This window comes from Lactuca saligna, chromosome 1 (assembly GCF_052625555.1).
Source record: "Lactuca saligna cultivar CGN05327 chromosome 1, ASM5262555v1, whole genome shotgun sequence".
NCBI classification, from domain to species: Eukaryota; Viridiplantae; Streptophyta; class Magnoliopsida; order Asterales; family Asteraceae; genus Lactuca; species Lactuca saligna.
In genome coordinates, this window is record NC_136417.1 from 106,284,496 (window position 1) to 106,303,863 (window position 19,368).

Below are 19,368 nucleotides of genomic sequence, written 5' to 3' on the forward strand. Positions count from 1 at the left end.
TGATATTTAGAGATAAGAGCTGTTAAAGAAAATAGTTATGCATAATATATGGTCATTTACACATAAGAGCCATTAAAAGAAACTAAAAATAAAAAATCATGTACCACTTTATTCATCAAGTAACAAAAGTGTCATCTTACGTAAGAGTTGGGTTGTATGTGAAGATATGAACAATTTTAGGGGAGGTTGATGAAAATCACCATGGCTAGAGATTAGGGTTAGGGTTGACGCCCACACTTTTCTTACTATATATATTAGATGTTCAGTTTCATTTTCATACGATTTCATTTTAATAGGATTTCACAGCCACTGATTATATGTCATAATCAGCCCTGTGAATCTAAATCCAGCATTGACACATGAAGCTGTTTTGATAAAGTTATCGATGTGCGTCTTATTCGGTCAAGATAATCACCAGGACTTCTATGTGTCGATTTCAAAAAAAATTCTCTATCATGCACATAGATCCGAAAAGTAGCAAAGATCCGCATGATTTTAAATCAAAAAACATGTAAGTTAACTGATACGTTAATTTATACCATTCTGAATCATGTTTTTTGAAGCTGTTTTTATCTTTTTTTTGGTGTTTCGAAGTTTATGTTGTTGGCCTGTCACTCACACTATTTCTTGATCTGTTGTCAGTCTAGTTGAATCAGATCGGTACCAGTTAGGTGTTCATAGCATTTCAAGAGTCCCTTTCAAAGGTAAGTTTGTAAAACGTTTTCTTATGTAATTTTTTTGATTCCAATGAATTTTTAATGCTCAACTTTCCAATTTATGCTATATCTTGTAACGCTTCAGTAGCGTCTAAATCTGACATCTTGTTCCATCATTACCGAATAATGTTTTGGAGATGATGGCGATCTTGACGGAAGTTGCAGATCTGATCTGTAGTTCTTGACATGCTTATTCATTAAATATCAATAAATTTGGTCCCTGTAGATACTGCTTGTTTTAGTTTTTGTCCAAGGTTAAAATGGACACTCAAAAAAAATCCAGTTATGCTGTGTTTTCTTTTCTGATTGTTAGATTTATCCTCCTTGCAGTGTGAAAGGGAATACCATGTAGGGTGTGTTAGGGCACATAAGAGAATCGATCTGAAGGTGTGTTAATTTGAATCTCAATTTGCTAAAATTTCAAACCTTTTTCACATGATTTAATATGAGATTGTTGATGTGTTACAGGATTTGCCATCTCGAATTTGTTCTGCACGGTGGACTGTGGAATACATCATTTAGGTCTTTAGAAGTTGGTGGCATGTGGGCCCATGAAGGTCCCAGATTCTCTTATGGGTTTCATTAGGAAGAAATCAAAGGTCAGTGTTTCGGAGGAATCGGAATTGGAATCGGATTCTGATGTTTCTTACATATCTGAAGGTTAAGAAGATGGTGGTTCGAGCGGTTGTGGATGTTAAATCCATGTGGATTCAGAAATTTAGTTTTGAAAAACTAACCCTAACTTAGGTATTAGTATATTATTATATTATTATTAAGTGGTTTTTTAATTTTTATTATAATGTTTTAGTCATTTTTATTATAAAAAATAACTTGTATCCTATATGCATTGTTTTTGTTTTACTCTTTCCATGGAAAATAACATATGTATTCTAATAAATGAAAATGTTATTGCCAATTGTCATTCTCTCATTTAATTGGTCATATGTTATTTTGCCATAATTTTGAAATATATTTATTTTCCACTTGTCAATTACTTCATTATTCATTTCCACTATATCATTAATTTAGTTTCCATAAATTAAACCTACTATAACAACTATTAATTTCAAATTTGAAATTTTTATTTTTGTTTCAAATAAATTTACACTTTGAACCTTTGCATTTAACATTGAGTGATTTTATTCGTTATCGATTCAAAATATTAAAATAACTTGAATTTTTAATCATCAACATGAAAATTAAAATAAATAAATACAATATTGTATATGTTTTAATTAAAAATATGCAACAATTTATATAACAATAATAACTATAAAAAATAATATTTAATGAAACATGATCATATAAAAATCTGATAATAATAATAATAATAATAATAATAATAATAATAATAATAATAATAATAATTTAAAAATATCACAAAACCTATAAGAAAATTTATATCATTTCTACAAACTGATTGTAGATAGTTATAACATAAAACTCTTCAAAATATTAATGCCATCATACTGTACTTTTTGATTATTTTTAATAGATTAACCCAAGTAGTAAAGTCTTTGGATTTTCGGTTCATGCTTTATGTCAAGCATGGTTAAAAGATCAATGAGTTTATATATTAATGTTTATACCTAATTTGATCTTTATAAAAAATAAAAAATAAAAAAAAAATAATGTATGCAATGTTATAAAAGAGTATTAAAATGGACATAATGCATCAAAGTCATCTGTGTGGATCATTCTTTAGCTGTAATTTTACTATTTTAGGTCATAGACATTCCTTAGTTGCAATGGGAAAAACTAAAACCAAAAACTAAAACAGCATAAGGAAATGTATTTTATAAAAAGTAAATTTGTAAACTAATGATGTGGACGGTTACTCGTTTTCTAAATTATGTAATAAATTAGTAACTATGATTCACGCAATTCAATACTATAAATCATTCCATTAATTTGAGATAAATTAAACAATAAAGGATCCATATATGTATGAGCATGCTTCATTTGACGCCCATATAGTGAGTAAACCAAAGTAAGCAACTACACTTCTCTCAATTCCAATGCATGTATTTGCATTAGCCACATAGGTATAGTTGCCAAACTACTCCTTCCTACTAAAATTTCTTTTCTTGCAATTTTCTTAAAACTAAACCAATTAAACATTGGCTACAGCCTAACAAACCAAAGTTTCCTCATTACCAAAGACTTCTTTAAGTACTCGAACAAATCTGATGCAACCCAACTTTCTACATAATACACACAATGACACAATACAGTCACATACACACATATATAGTTTCACATACAGTAACATACACATACACAATCTCAATCACATAGTTATATACATATCACTGTCACGTCCATTTTGGCATAGAATTGGGTAATAGTTAGGAGGAAAGAGTTACTTTTGAAGAGTGCTACAATGGTTATGGCTAAAAAGATATAAATTATTGCAAATTACAACCATGCTAGATTAGGAAGTAATGAAACCCATTATTTGACATTAAGTTATAAGAAAAGAAATTCGTTTAGAATATATACCTTCATTTTAGCCACAATGTTTATTAGCCCCAACATTTGGCTTTTCATCCGGTTAGCTCTGATTCAGTTGTTGAAACAACTATCTATAAAAACGTAGTAGAACACAACATCAGGTGGCAAATCGGTAATTTTCCCTTATCAAATTGTTATAACAAAACCATCAAGTAGCAAAGGATCATGTAAGAATATGTCATTATCAATGTAGATTGATGTAATTAACCCATCAAGTGGAAAAGCACTGTTAAAACGTAAAATAGCATCAGATGCTATAGCGGATGCCTTTGGTAGTGAAATATAATCCACTCATTGATGGGTATTATAAAAATATGGAGTTTGTAAAATGTATAAACCTGATGCCCAAATTAAGAAAATGGTAACCAGTCAAATTACCTATAATGCCCCTCATTGATCAGTTTTGTAAAAATGAACATGCCTCTACTACACTTGTCCCATTGATCTCATACTCAACAGGGTATTCCACTTCTCCTCCCTTGCCTATAATATTGTTATACCTCTGATATTAGGCAAATAAGTTAGTTAAGGGTAATATGGGAAATCATCTAATTAAAGAATATATTATTAGTGGGAGGGGCATTTTAAGCATTTTATAGTATTAGTTGTTTTGTCAGATAGTATAAGAATAGAGTAGTTGGCAGGGAGTGATCTATCTATCTTTTGTGTGAAATTTGGAATTATTTCCTTGGGAGATTGGCTGTCTCGAATCAGCTAAACCATCTTCATTCTTGTAAACATTTGGTATTATTGAGTGTTTTCAATCAATATTAGAATCATTAGCTTGTCTATTTGTTATTGAATCTGTTATTACAAACCAGTTCATAACAAATTGGTATCAGAGCAATGAACCTGGTTCCTGTGGAGCAAAGAATAGATGCAGCAGAAGAAGGATGGGAAGGAGTGAAATCAGCTCTAACTGATTTGCAGCAACTAATGAACAATCAATGTTCTCTACTTGCGGAAAAGATGACTGAGATGGCCGCTGAGAACAAGAGAGTTTGTTCCATTTTTTTCAGAGAACAGAGGTAAACACAACAGCTATAGACTACCGTCGCCGCCACCACCACCGGAAGTTGAAACAAAGAAGAGAGAAACGGTTCTTAAGGAAGGAGGGACCAATCGGAGGTTTCACAAACTTGAGATGCTCTTGTTTAATGGAACTAACGTAGAGGAGTGGATTTTTAACATGGAAAGGTCATTCTACGCGTACGAGGATGAAGAAATGATGAAGGTTGCTGTGAGATCTCTAGAAGGCGACGCCTTACTTTTCTACGAATGGGAGCATCGGAGGCGGCCCATACGAGATTGGGAAGAGCTTAAAGGATTAATACGTCGGCGGTTCAAATCTTCCAACGATGCGGCGGAACATATTTTGGCGAATTCTGAGTTTGGATCGCTAGAAGATTCCGACCATGACAGCAGCAAGAATGCAGTTCCATTCCCAGGAGGTCCCAAGCTGCCTTCCGAAGAGCTAGAGATGCCCTTGTTCGATCGTAATCAGTCGGACTGGATCCTAGAGGCTGAATGGTATTTTTCTTTTTACGGATTGAGAGAAGAAGATAAGCTCGATGTTGCAGTGATGGCTCTTCAAGGCGACACCCTATTGTGTTATGAATGGGAGCACCGAAGACGACCCATTAAAGACTAGGAAAAGATGAAGAGTCTAACTCGTCGTCGGTACACACTACCACTGTACCCGGAATGCGAAGCAAAGAAGAGTGGGGAGACGAACTCGACTATGAACAAGGAAGAAAGGATCGGGGATCGCCGGAAGATATCGACGTCGTCTCAGGTCACAGCAACGGTGACAGAGATCAAACCAAGCCTCGATAAGGTAACGGCTCCGTTAAAAGACATAACAGAGGCAACATTACTAGGGTTTCACAAAAATGGGCTTAAAAAAAAGACTGGGGCCGAAATTAAAGTGCTGTGCCAACAAAAATTATATGAAGTGGACTCGGTTATAAAGGTCCAAAAGAAATTAAGCCCAAGTGTTATTAACGCAGACACGACTCGTCTAACCTCACAGTTAACGGCGATTTCACCAAAATCAGACACCAGTTCATCACTTCTTAACTACACAACACATACCTTGACTGCCCCCTCTTATGGGTTTCATTAGGAAGAAATCAAAGGTCCGTGTTTCGGAGGAATCAGAATTGGAATCGGATTCTGATGTTTCTTACATATCGAAGGTTAAGAAGATGGTGGTTCGAGCTGCTGTGGATGTTAAATCCATGTGGATTCAGAAATTTAGTTTTGAAAAACTAACCCTAACTTAGGTATTAGTATATTATTATATTATTATTAAGTGGTTTTTTAATTTTTATTATAATGTTTTAGTCATTTTTGTTATAAAAAATAACTTGTATCATATATGCATTGTTTTCGTTTTACTCTTTCCATGGAAAATAACATATCTATTCTAATAAATGAAAATGTTATTGCCAATTGTCATTCTCTCATTTAATTGGTCATATGTTATTTTGCCATAATTTTGAAATATATTTATTTTCCACTTGTCAATTACTTCATTATTTATTTCCACTATATCATTAATTTAGTTTCCATAAATTAAACCTACTATAACAACTATTAATTTCAAATTTGAAATTTTTATTTTTGTTTCAAATAAATTTACACTTTGAACCTTTGCATTTAACATTGGGTGATTTTATTCGTCATCGATTCAAAATATTAAAATAACTTGAATTTTTAATCATCAACATGAAAATTAAAATAAATAAATACAATATTGTATATGTTTTAATTAAAAATATGCAACAATTTATATAACAATAATAACGATAAAAAATAATATTTAATGAAACATGATCATATAAAAATCTGATAATAATAATAATAATAATAATAATAATAATAATAATAATAATAATAATAATAATAATAATAATAATAATAATAATAATAATAATAATAATAATAATAATTTAAAAATATCACAAAACCTATAAGAAAATTTATATCATTTCTACAAACTGATTGTAGATAGTTATAACATAAAACTCTTCAAAATATTAATGCCATCATACTGTACTTTTTGATTATTTTTAATAGATTAACCCAAGTAGTAAAGTCTTTGGATTTTCGGTTCATGCTTTATGTCAAGCATGGTTAAAAGATCAATGAGTTTATATATTAATGTTTATACCTAATTTGATTTTTATAAAAAAAAAAAATAAAAAAAAATAATGTATGCAATGTTATAAAAGAGTATTAAAATGGACATAATGCATCAAAGTCATCTGTGTGGATCATTCTTTAGCTGTAATTTTACTATTTTAGGTCATAGACATTCCTTAGCTGCAATAGGAAAAACTAAAACCAAAAACTAAAACGGCATAAGGAAATGTATTTTATAAAAAGTAAATTTGTAAACTAATGATGTGGACGGTTACTCGTTTTCTAAATTATGTAATAAATTAGTAACAATGATTCACGCAATTCAATACTATAAATCATTCCATTAATTTGAGATAAATTTAACAATAAAGGATCCATATATGTATGAGCATGCTTCATTTGACGCCCATATAGTGAGTAAACCAAAGTAAGCAACTACACTTCTCTCAAATCCGATGCATGTATTTGCATTAGCCACATAGGTATAGTTCCCAAACTACTCCTTCCTACTAAAATTTCTTTTCTTGCAATTTTTTTTTAAAACTAAACCAATTAAACATTGGCTACAGCCTAACAAACCAAAGTTTCCTCATTACCAAAGACTTCTTTAAGTACTCGAACAAATCTGATGCAACCCAACTTTCTACATAATACACATAATGACACAATACAGTCACATACACACATATATAGTGTCACATACAGTAACATACACATACACAATCTTAATCACATAGTTATATACATATCACTGTCACGTCCATTTTGGCATAGAATTGGGTAATAGTTAGGAGGAAAGAGTTACTTTTGAAGAGTGCTACAATGGTTATGGCTAAAAAGATATAAATTATTGCAAATTACAACAAAAACCATTAAATGGCCGCTTTAAAAACCCATTCCAGTTTTTTTTTTTTTTTTTTTTTTTTTTTTTTTTTTTTTAATCGGGTAGATGTTTTGAGTACCATGCTAGATTAGGAAGTAATGAAACCCATTATTTGACATTAAGTTATAAGAAAAGAAATTCGTTTAGAATATATACCTTCATTTTAGCCACAATGTTTATTAGCCCCAACATTTGGCTTTTCATCCGGTTGGCTCTGATTCAGTTGTTGAAACAACTATCTATAAAAACGTAGCAGAACATAACACCAGGTGGCAAATCGGTAATTTTCCCTTATCAAATTGTTATAACAAAACCATCAAGTAGCAAAGGATCATGTAAGAATATGTCATTATCAATGTAGATTGATGTAATTAACCCATCAAGTGGAAAAGCACTGTTAAAACGTAAAATAGCATCAGATGCTATAGCGGATGCCTTTGGTAGTGAAATATAATCCACTCATTGATGGGTATTATAAAAATATGGAGTTTGTAAAATGTATAAACCTGATGCCCAAATTAAGAAAATGGTAACCAATCAAATTACCTATAATGCCCCTCATTGATCAGTTTTGTAAAAATGAACATGCCTCTACTACACTTGTCCCATTGATCTCATACTCAACAGGGTATTCCACTTCTCCTCCCTTGCCTATAATATTGTTATACCTCTGATATTAGGCAAATAAGTTAGTTAAGGGTAATATGGGAAATCATCTAATTAAAGAATATATTATTAGTGGGAGGGGCATTTTAAGCATTTTATAATATTAGTTGTTTTGTCAGATAGTATAAGAATAGAGTAGTTGGCAGGGAGTGATCTATGTATCTTTTGTGTGAAATTTGGAATTATTTCCTTGGGAGATTGGCTGTCTCGAATCAGCTAAACCATCTTCATTCTTGTAAACATTTGGTATTATTGAGTGTTTTCAATCAATATTAGAATCATTAGCTTGTTTATTTGTTATTGAATCTGTTATTACAAACCAGTTTATAACAAATTGGTATCAGAGCAATGAACCTGGTTCCTGTGGAGCAAAGAATAGATGCAGCAGAAGAAGGATGGGAAGGAGTGAAATCAGCTCTAACTGATTTGCAGCAACTAATGAACAATCAGTGTTCTCTACTTGCGGAAAAGATGACTGAGATGGTCGCTGAGAACAAGAGAGTTTGTTCCATTTTTTCAGAGAACAGAGGTAAACACAACAGCTATAGACTACCGTCGCCGCCACCACCACCGGAAGTTGAAACAAAGAAGAGAGAAACGGTTCTTAAGGAAGGAGGGACCAATCCGAGGTTTCACAAACTTGAGATGCTCTTGTTTAATGGAACTAACGCAGAGGAGTGGATTTTTAACGTGGAAAGGTCATTCTACACGTACGAGGATGAAGAAATGATGAAGGTTGCTGTGAGATCTCTAGAAGGCGATGCCTTACTTTTCTACGAATGGGAGCATCGGAGGCGGCCCATACGAGATTGGGAAGAGCTTAAAGGTTTAATACGTCGGCGGTTCAAATCTTCCAACGACGCGGCAGAACATATTTTGGTGATTTCTGAGTTTGGATCGCTACAATATTCTGACCATGACAGCAGCAAGAATGCAGTTCCATTCCCAGGAGGTCCCAAGCTGCCTTCCGAAGAGCTAGAGATGCCCTTGTTCAATGGTAATCAGTCGGACTGGATCCTAGAGGCTGAATGGTATTTTTCTTTTTACGGATTGAGAGAAGAAGATAAGCTCGATGTTGCAGTGATGGCTCTTCAAGGCGACGCCCTATTGTGGTATTAATGGGAGCACCGAAGACGATCCATTAAAGACTAGGAAGAGATGAAGAGTCTAATTCGTCGTTGGTACACACTACCACTGTACCCGGAATGCGAAGCAAAGAAGAGTGGGGAGACGAACTCGACTATGAACAAGGAAGAAAGGATCGGGGATCGCCGGAAGGTATCGACGTCGTCTCAGGTCACATCAACGGTGACAGAGATCAAACCAAGCCTCGATAAGGTAACGGCTCCGTTAAAAGACATAACAGAGGCAACATTACTAGGGTTTCACAAAAATGGGCTTAAAAAAAGACTGGGGCCGAAATTAAAGAGCTGTGCCAACAAAAATTATATGAAGTGGACTCGGTTATAAAGGTCCAAAAGAAATTAAGCCCAAGTGTTATTAACGCAGACACAACTCGTCTAACCTCACAGTTAACGGCGATTTCACCAAAATCAGACACCGGTTCATCACTTCTTAACTACACAACACATACCTTGACTGCCCCCTCTTATGGGTTTCATTAGGAAGAAATCAAAGGTCCGTGTTTCGGAGGAATCGGAATTGGAATCGGATTCTGATGTTTCTTACATATCGAAGGTTAAGAAGATGGTGGTTCGAGCTGCTGTGGATGTTAAATCCATGTGGATTCAGAAATTTAGTTTTGAAAAACTAACCCTAACTTAGGTATTAGTATATTATTATATTATTATTAAGTGGTTTTTTAATTTTTATTATAATGTTTTAGTCATTTTTATTATAAAAAATAACTTGTATCATATATGCATTGTTTTCGTTTTATTCTTTCCATGGAAAATAACATATCTATTCTAATAAATGAAAATGTTATTGCCAATTGTTATTCTCTCATTTAATTGGTCATATGTTATTTTGCCATAATTTTGAAATATATTTATTTTCCACTTGTCAATTACTTCATTATTCATTTCCACTATATCATTAATTTAGTTTCCATAAATTAAACCTACTATAAAAACTATTAATTTCAAATTTGAAATTTTTATTTTTGTTTCAAATAAATTTACCCTTTGAACCTTTGCATTTAACATTGGGTGATTTTATTCGTTATCGATTCAAAATATTAAAATAACTTGAATTTTTAATCATCAACATGAAAATTAAAATAAATAAATACAATATTGTATATGTTTTAATTAAAAATATGCAACAATTTATATAACAATAATAACGATAAAAAATAATATTTAATGAAACATGATCATATAAAAATCTGATAATAATAATAATAATAATAATAATAATAATAATAATAATAATAATAATAATAATTTAAAAATATCACAAAACCTATAAGAAAATTTATATCATTTCTACAAACTGATTGTAGATAGTTATAACATAAAACTCTTCAAAATATTAATGCCATCATACTGTACTTTTTGATTATTTTTAATAGATTAACCCAAGTAGTAAAGTCTTTGGATTTTCGGTTCATGCTTTATGTCAAGCATGGTTAAAAGATCAATGAGTTTATATATTAATGTTTATACCTAATTTGATTTTTATAAAAAATAAAAAAAAAAAAAAAAATAATGTATGCAATGTTATAAAAGAGTATTAAAATGGACATAATGCATCAAAGTCATCTGTGCGGATCATTCTTTAGTTGTAATTTTACTATTTTAGGTCATAGACATTCCTTAGCTGCAATAGGAAAAACTAAAACCAAAAACTAAAACGGCATAAGGAAATGTATTTTATAAAAAGTAAATTTGTAAACTAATGATGTGGACGGTTACTCGTTTTCTAAATTATGTAATAAATTAGTAACTATGATTCACGCAATTCAATACTATAAATCATTCCATTAATTTGAGATAAATTTAACAATAAAGGATCCATATATGTATGAGCATGCTTCATTTGACGCCCATATAGTGAGTAAACCAAAGTAAGCAACTACACTTCTCTCAAATCCGATGCATGTATTTGCATTAGCTACATAGGTATAGTTCCCAAACTACTCCTTCCTACTAAAATTTCTTTTCTTGCAATTTTTTTTAAAACTAAACCAATTAAACATTGGCTACAGCCTAACAAACCAAAGTTTCCTCATTACCAAAGACTTCTTTGAGTACTCGAACAAATCTGATGCAACCCAACTTTCTACATAATACACACAATGACACAATACAGTCACATACACACATATATAGTGTCACATACAGTAACATACACATACACAATCTTAATCACATAGTTATATACATATCACTGTCACGTCCATTTTGGCATAGAATTGGGTAATAGTTAGGAGGAAAGAGTTACTTTTGAAGAGTGCTACAATGGTTATGGCTAAAAAGATATAAATTATTGCAAATTACAACAAAAACCATTTAATGGCCGCATTAAAAACCCATTCTAGTTTTTTTTTTTTTTTTTTGAATCGGGTAGATGTTTTGAGTACCATGCTAGATTAGGAAGTAATGAAACCCATTATTTGACATTAAGTTATAAGAAAAGAAATTCGTTTAGAATATATACCTTCATTTTAGCCACAATGTTTATTAGCCCCAACATTTGGCTTTTCATCCGGTTAGCTCTGATTCAGTTGTTGAAACAACTATCTATAAAAATGTAGCAGAACATAACACCAGGTGGCAAATCGGTAATTTTCCCTTATCAAATTGTTATAACAAAACCATCAAGTAGCAAAGGATCATGTAAGAATATGTCATTATCAATGTAGATTGATGTAATTAACCCATCAAGTGGAAAAGCACTGTTAAAACGTAAAATAGCATCAGATGCTATAACGGATGCCTTTGGTAGTGAAATATAATCCACTCATTGATGGGTATTATAAAAATATGGAGTTTGTAAAATGTATAAACCTGATGCCCAAATTAAGAAAATGGTAACCAATCAAATTACCTATAATGCCCCTCATTGATCAGTTTTGTAAAAATGAACATGCCTCTACTACACTTGTCCCATTGATCTCATACTCAACAGGGTATTCCACTTCTCCTCCCTTGCCTATAATATTGTTATACCTCTGATATTAGGCAAATAAGTTAGTTAAGGGTAATATGGGAAATCATCTAATTAAAGAATATATTATTAGTGGGAGGGGCATTTTAAGCATTTTATAATATTAGTTGTTTTGTCAGATAGTATAAGAATAGAGTAGTTGGCAGGGAGTGATCTATGTATCTTTTGTGTGAAATTTGGAATTATTTCCTTGGGAGATTGGCTGTCTCGAATCAGCTAAACCATCTTCATTCTTGTAAACATTTGGTATTATTGAGTGTTTTCAATCAATATTAGAATCATTAGCTTGTTTATTTGTTATTGAATCTGTTATTACAAACCAGTTTATAACAAATTGGTATCAGAGCAATGAACCTGGTTCCTGTGGAGCAAAGAATAGATGCAGCAGAAGAAGGATGGGAAGGAGTGAAATCAGCTCTAACTGATTTGCAGCAACTAATGAACAATCAGTGTTCTCTACTTGCGGAAAAGATGACTGAGATGGTCGCTGAGAACAAGAGAGTTTGTTCCATTTTTTCAGAGAACAGAGGTAAACACAACAGCTATAGACTACCGTCGCCGCCACCACCACCGGAAGTTGAAACAAAGAAGAGAGAAACGGTTCTTAAGGAAGGAGGGACCAATCGGAGGTTTCACAAACTTGAGATGCTCTTGTTTAATGGAACTAACGCAGAGGAGTGGATTTTTAACGTGGAAAGGTCATTCTACACGTACGAGGATGAAGAAATGATGAAGGTTTCTGTGAGATCTCTAGAAGGCGACGCCTTACTTTTCTACGAATGGGAGCATCGGAGGCGGCCCATACAAGATTGGGAAGAGCTTAAAGGATTAATACGTCGGCGGTTCAAATCTTCCAACGACGCGGCGGAACATATTTTGGGGAATTCTGAGTTTGGATCACTAGAATATTCCGACCATGACAGCAGCAAGAATGCAGTTCCATTCCTAGGAGGTCCCAAGCTGCCTTCCGAAGAGCTAGAGATGCCCTTGTTCGATGGTAAACAGTCGGACTGGATCCTAGAGGCTGAATGGTATTTTTCTTTTTACGGATTGAGAGAAGAAGATAAGCTCGATGTTGCAGTGATGACTCTTCAAGGCGACGCCCTATTGTGGTATGAATGGGAGCACCGAAGACGATCCATTAAAGACTAGGAAGAGATGAAGAGTCTAATTCGTCGTCGGTACACACTACCACTGTACCCGGAATGCGAAGCAAAGAAGAGTGGGGAGACGAACTCGACTATGAACAAGGAAGAAAGGATCGGGGACCGCCGGAAGGTATCGACGTCATCTCAGGTCACAACAACGGTGACAGAGATCAAACCAAGCCTCGATAAGGTAACGGCTCCGTTAAAAGACATAACAGAGGCAACATTACTAGGGTTTCACAAAAATGGGCTTAAAAAAAAGACTGGGGCCGAAATTAAAGAGCTGTGCCAACAAAAATTATATGAAGTGGACTCGGTTATAAAGGTCCAAAAGAAATTAAGCCCAAGTGTTATTAACGCAGACACAACTCGTCTAACCTCACAGTTAACGGCGATTTCACCAAAATCAGACACCGGTTCATCACTTCTTAACTACACAACACATACCTTGACTGCCCCCTCTTATGGGTTTCATTAGGAAGAAATCAAAGGTCCGTGTTTCGGAGGAATCGGAATTGGAATCGGATTCTGATGTTTCTTACATATCGAAGGTTAAGAAGATGGTGGTTCGAGCTGCTGTGGATGTTAAATCCATGTGGATTCAGAAATTTAGTTTTGAAAAACTAACCCTAACTTAGGTATTAGTATATTATTATATTATTATTAAGTGGTTTTTTAATTTTTATTATAATGTTTTAGTCATTTTTATTATAAAAAATAACTTGTATCATATATGCATTGGTTTCGTTTTACTCTTTCCATGGAAAATAACATATCTATTCTAATAAATGAAAATGTTATTGCCAATTGTCATTCTCTCATTTAATTGGTCATATGTTAATTTGCTATAATTTTGAAATATATTTATTTTCCACTTGTCAATTACTTCATTATTATTCATTTCCACTATATCATTAATTTAGTTTCCATAAATTAAACCTACTATAACAACTATTAATTTCAAATTTGAAATTTTTATTTTTATTTCAAATAAATTTACACTTTGAACCTTTGCATTTAACATTGGGTGATTTTATTCGTTATCGATTCAAAATATTAAAATAACTTGAATTTTTAATCATCAACATGAAAATTAAAATAAATAAATACAATATTGTATATGTTTTAATTAAAAATATGCAACAATTTATATAACAATAATAACGATAAAAAATAATATTTAATGAAACATGATCATATCAAAATCTGTTCATAATAATAATAATAATAATAATAATAATAATAATTTAAAAATATCACAAAACCTATAAGAAAATTTATATCATTTCTACAAACTGATTGTAGATAGTTATAACATAAAACTCTTCAAAATATTAATGCCATCATACTGTACTTTTTGATTATTTTTAATAGATTAACCCAAGTAGTAAAGTCTTTGGATTTTCGGTTCATGCTTTATGTCAAGCATGGTTAAAAGATCAATGAGTTTATATATTAATGTTTATACCTAATTTGATCTTTATAAAAAATAAAAAATAAAAAAAATAATGTATGCAATGTCATAAAAGAGTATTAAAATGGACATAATGCATCAAAGTCATCTGTGTGGATCATTCTTTAACTATAATTTTACTATTTTAGGTCATAGACATTCCTTAGCTGCAATAGGAAAAACTAAAACCAAAAACTAAAACGGCATAAGGAAATGTATTTTATAAAAAGTAAATTTGTAAACTAATGATGTGGACGGTTACTCGTTTTCTAAATTATGTAATAAATTAGTAACTATGATTCACGCAATTCAATACTATAAATCATTCCATTAATTTGAGATAAATTTAACAATAAAGGATCCATATATGTATGAGCATGCTTCATTTGACGCCCATATAGTGAGTAAACCAAAGTAAGCAACTACACTTCTCTTAAATCCGATGCATGTATTTGCATTAGCCACATAGGTATAGTTCCCAAACTACTCCTTCCTACTAAAATTTCTTTTCTTGCAATTTTTTTTCAAACTAAACCAATTAAACATTGGCTAGAGCCTAACAAACCAAAGTTTCCTCATTACCAAAGACTTCTTTAAGTACTCGAACAAATCTGATGCAACCCAACTTTCTACATAATACACACAATGACACAATACAGTCACATACACACATATATAGTTTCACATACAGTAACATACACATACACAATCTCAATCACATAGTTATATACATATCACTGTCACGTCCATTTTGGCATAGAATTGGGTAATAGTTAGGAGGAAAGAGTTACTTTTGAAGAGTGCTACAATGGTTATGGCTAAAAAGATATAAATTATTGCAAATTACAACCATGCTAGATTAGGAAGTAATGAAACCCATTATTTGACATTAAGTTATAAGAAAAGAAATTCGTTTAGAATATATACCTTCATTTTAGCCACAATGTTTATTAGCCCCAACATTTGGCTTTTCATCCGGTTAGCTCTGATTCAGTTGTTGAAACAACTATCTATAAAAACGTAGTAGAACATAACATCAGGTGGCAAATCGGTAATTTTCCCTTATCAAATTGTTATAACAAAACCATCAAGTAGCAAAGGATCATGTAAGAATATGTCATTATGAATGTAGATTGATGTAATTAACCCATCAAGTGGAAAAGCACTGTTAAAACGTAAAATAGCATCAGATGCTATAGCGGATGCCTATGGTAGTGAAATATAATCCACTCATTGATGGGTATTATAAAAATATGGAGTTTGTAAAATGTATAAACCTGATGCCCAAATTAAGAAAATGGTAACCAGTCAAATTACCTATAATGCCCCTCATTGATCAGTTTTGTAAAAATGAACATGCCTCTACTACACTTGTCCCATTGATCTCATACTCAACAGGGTATTCCACTTCTCCTCCCTTGCCTATTATATTGTTATACCTCTGATATTAGGCAAATAAGTTAGTTAAGGGTAATATGGGAAATCATCTAATTAAAGAATATATTATTAGTGGGAGGGGCATTTTAACCATTTTATAGTATTAGTTGTTTTGTCAGATAGTATAAGAATAGAGTAGTTGGCATGGAGTGATCTATCTATCTTTTGTGTGAAATTTGGAATTATTTCCTTGGGAGATTGGCTGTCTCGAATCAGCTAAACCATCTTCATTCTTGTAAACATTTGGTATTATTGAGTGTTTTCAATCAATATTAGAATCATTAGCTTGTTTATTTGTTATTGAATCTGTTATTACAAACCAGTTTATAACAAATTGGTATCAGAGCAATGAACCTGGTTCCTGTGGAGCAAAGAATAGATGCAGCAGAAGAAGGATGGGAAGGAGTGAAATCAGCTCTAACTGATTTGCAGCAACTAATGAACAATCAGTGTTCTCTACTTGCGGAAAAGATGACTGAGATGGTCGCTGAGAACAAGAGAGTTTGTTCCATTTTTTCAGAGAACAGAGGTAAACACAACAGCTATAGACTGCCGTCGCCGCCACCACCACCGGAAGTTGAAACAAAGAAGAGAGAAACGGTTCTTAAGGAAGGAGGGACCAATCGGAGGTTTCACAAACTTGAGATGCTCTTGTTTAATGGAACTAACGCAGAGGAGTGGATTTTTAACGTGGAAAGATCATTCTACACGTACGAGGATGAAGAAATGATGAAGGTTGCTGTGAGATCTCTAGAAGGCGACGCCTTACTTTTCTACGAATGGGAGCATCGGAGGCGGCCCATACGAGATTGGGAAGAGCTTAAAGGATTAATACGTCGGCGGTTCAAATCTTCCAACGACGCGGCGGAACATATTTTGGCGAATTCTGAGTTTGGATCGCTAGAATATTCCGACCATGACAGCAGCAAGAATGCAGTTCCATTCCCAGGAGGTCCCAAGCTGCCTTCCGAAGAGCTAGAGATGCCCTTGTTCGATGGTAATCAGTCGGACTGGATCCTAGAGGCTGAATGGTATTTTTCTTTTTACGGATTGAGAGAAGAAGATAAGCTCGATGTTGCAGTGATGGCTCTTCAAGGCGACGCCCTATTGTGGTATGAATGGGAGCACCGAAGACTACCCATTAAAGACTAGGAAGAGATGAAGAGTCTAATTCGTCGTCGGTACACACTACCACTGTACCCGGAATGCGAAGCATAGAATAGTGGGGAGACGAACTCGACTATGAACAAGGAAGAAAGGATCGGGGACCGCCGGAAGGTATCGACGTCATCTCAGGTCACAGCAACGGTGACAGAGATCAAACCAAGCCTCGATAAGGTAACGGCTCCGTTAAAAGACATAACAGAGGCAACATTACTAGGGTTTCACAAAAATGGGCTTAAAAAAAAGACTGGGGCCGAAATTAAAGAGCTGTGCCAACAAAAATTATATGAAGTGGACTCGGTTATAAAGGTCCAAAAGAAATTAAGCCCAAGTGTTATTAACGCAGACACAACTCGTCTAACCTCACAGTTAACGGCGATTTCACCAAAATCAGACACCGGTTCATCACTTCTTAACTACACAACACATACCTTGACTGCCCCCTCTTATGGGTTTCATTAGGAAGAAATCAAAGGTCTGTGTTTCGGAGGAATCGGAATTGGAATCGGATTCTGATGTTTCTTACATATCGAAGGTTAAGAAGATGGTGGTTTGAGCTGCTGTGGATGTTAAATCCATGTGGATTCAGAAATTTAGTTTTGAAAAACTAACCCTAACTTAGGTATTAGTATATTATTATATTATTATTAAGTGGTTTTTTAATTTTTATTATAATGTTTTAGTCATTTTTATTATAAAAAATAACTTGTATCATATATGCATTGTTTTCGTTTTATTCTTTCCATGGAAAACACCATATCTATTCTAATAAATGAAAATGTTATTGTCAATTGTCATTCTCTCATTTAATTGGTCATATGTTATTTTGCCATAATTTTGAAATATATTTATTTTCCACTTGTCAATTACTTCATTATTCATTTCCACTATATCATTAATTTAGTTTCCATAAATTAAACCTACTATAACAACTATTAATTTCAAATTTGAAATTTTTATTTTTGTTTCAAATAAATTTACACTTTGAACCTTTGCATTTAACATTGGGTGATTTTATTCGTTATCGATTCAAAATATTAAAATAACTTGAATTTTTAATCATCAACATGAAAATTAAAATAAATAAATACAATATTGTATATGTTTTAATTAAAAATATGCAACAATTTATATAACAATAATAACGATAAAAAATAATATTTAATGAAACATGATCATATAAAAATCTGATAATAATAATAATAATAATAATAATAATAATAATAATAATAATAATAATAATAATAATAATAATAATAATAATTTAAAAATATCACAAAACCTATAAGAAAATTTATATCATTTCTACAAACTGATTGTAGATAGTTATAACATAAAACTCTTCAAAATATTAATGCCATCATACTGTACTTTTTGATTATTTTTAATAGATTAACCAAAGTAGTAAAGTCTTTGGATTTTCGGTTCATGCTTTATGTCAAGCATGGTTAAAAGATCAATGAGTTTATATATTAATGTTTATACCTAATTTGATTTTTATAAAAAATAAAAAATAAAAAAAAATAATGTATGCAATGTTATAAAAGAGTATTAAAATGGACATAATGCATCAAAGTCATCTGTGTGGATCATTCTTTAGCTGTAATTTTACTATTTTAGGTCATAGACATTCCTTAGCTGCAATAGGAAAAACTAAAACCAAAAACTAAAACGGCATAAGGAAATGTATTTTATAAAAAGTAAATTTGTAAACTAATGATGTGGACGGTTACTCGTTTTCTAAATTATGTAATAAATTAGTAACTATGATTCACGCAATTCAATACTATAAATCATTCCATTAATTTGAGATAAATTTAACAATAAAGGATCCATATATGTATGAGCATGCTTCATTTGACGCCCATATAGTGAGTAAACCAAAGTAAGCAACTACACTTCTCTCAAATCCGATGCATGTATTTGCATTAGCCACATAGGTATAGTTCCCAAACTACTCCTTCCTACTCAAATTTCTTTTCTTGCAATTTTTTTTAAAACTAAACCAATTAAACATTGGCTACAGCCTAACAAACCAAAGTTTCCTCATTACCAAAGACTTCTTTAAGTACTCGAACAAATCTGATGCAACCCAACTTTCTACAT

The 19,368-nt window shown here is 32.4% G+C and overlaps 1 long non-coding RNA gene across 1 annotated transcript; it reads left to right on the forward strand.

Annotated features, from left to right (window-relative positions):
* The first annotated feature begins 293 nt into the window (after positions 1 to 293).
* Positions 294 to 1,548, forward strand: LOC145000507 (uncharacterized). Its single transcript, XR_013661236.1, has 4 exons — positions 294 to 511; positions 643 to 704; positions 1,047 to 1,103; positions 1,185 to 1,548. It is a non-coding gene; the product is annotated as an uncharacterized LOC145000507 (long non-coding RNA).
* Positions 1,549 to 19,368: the final 17,820 nt, after the last annotated feature.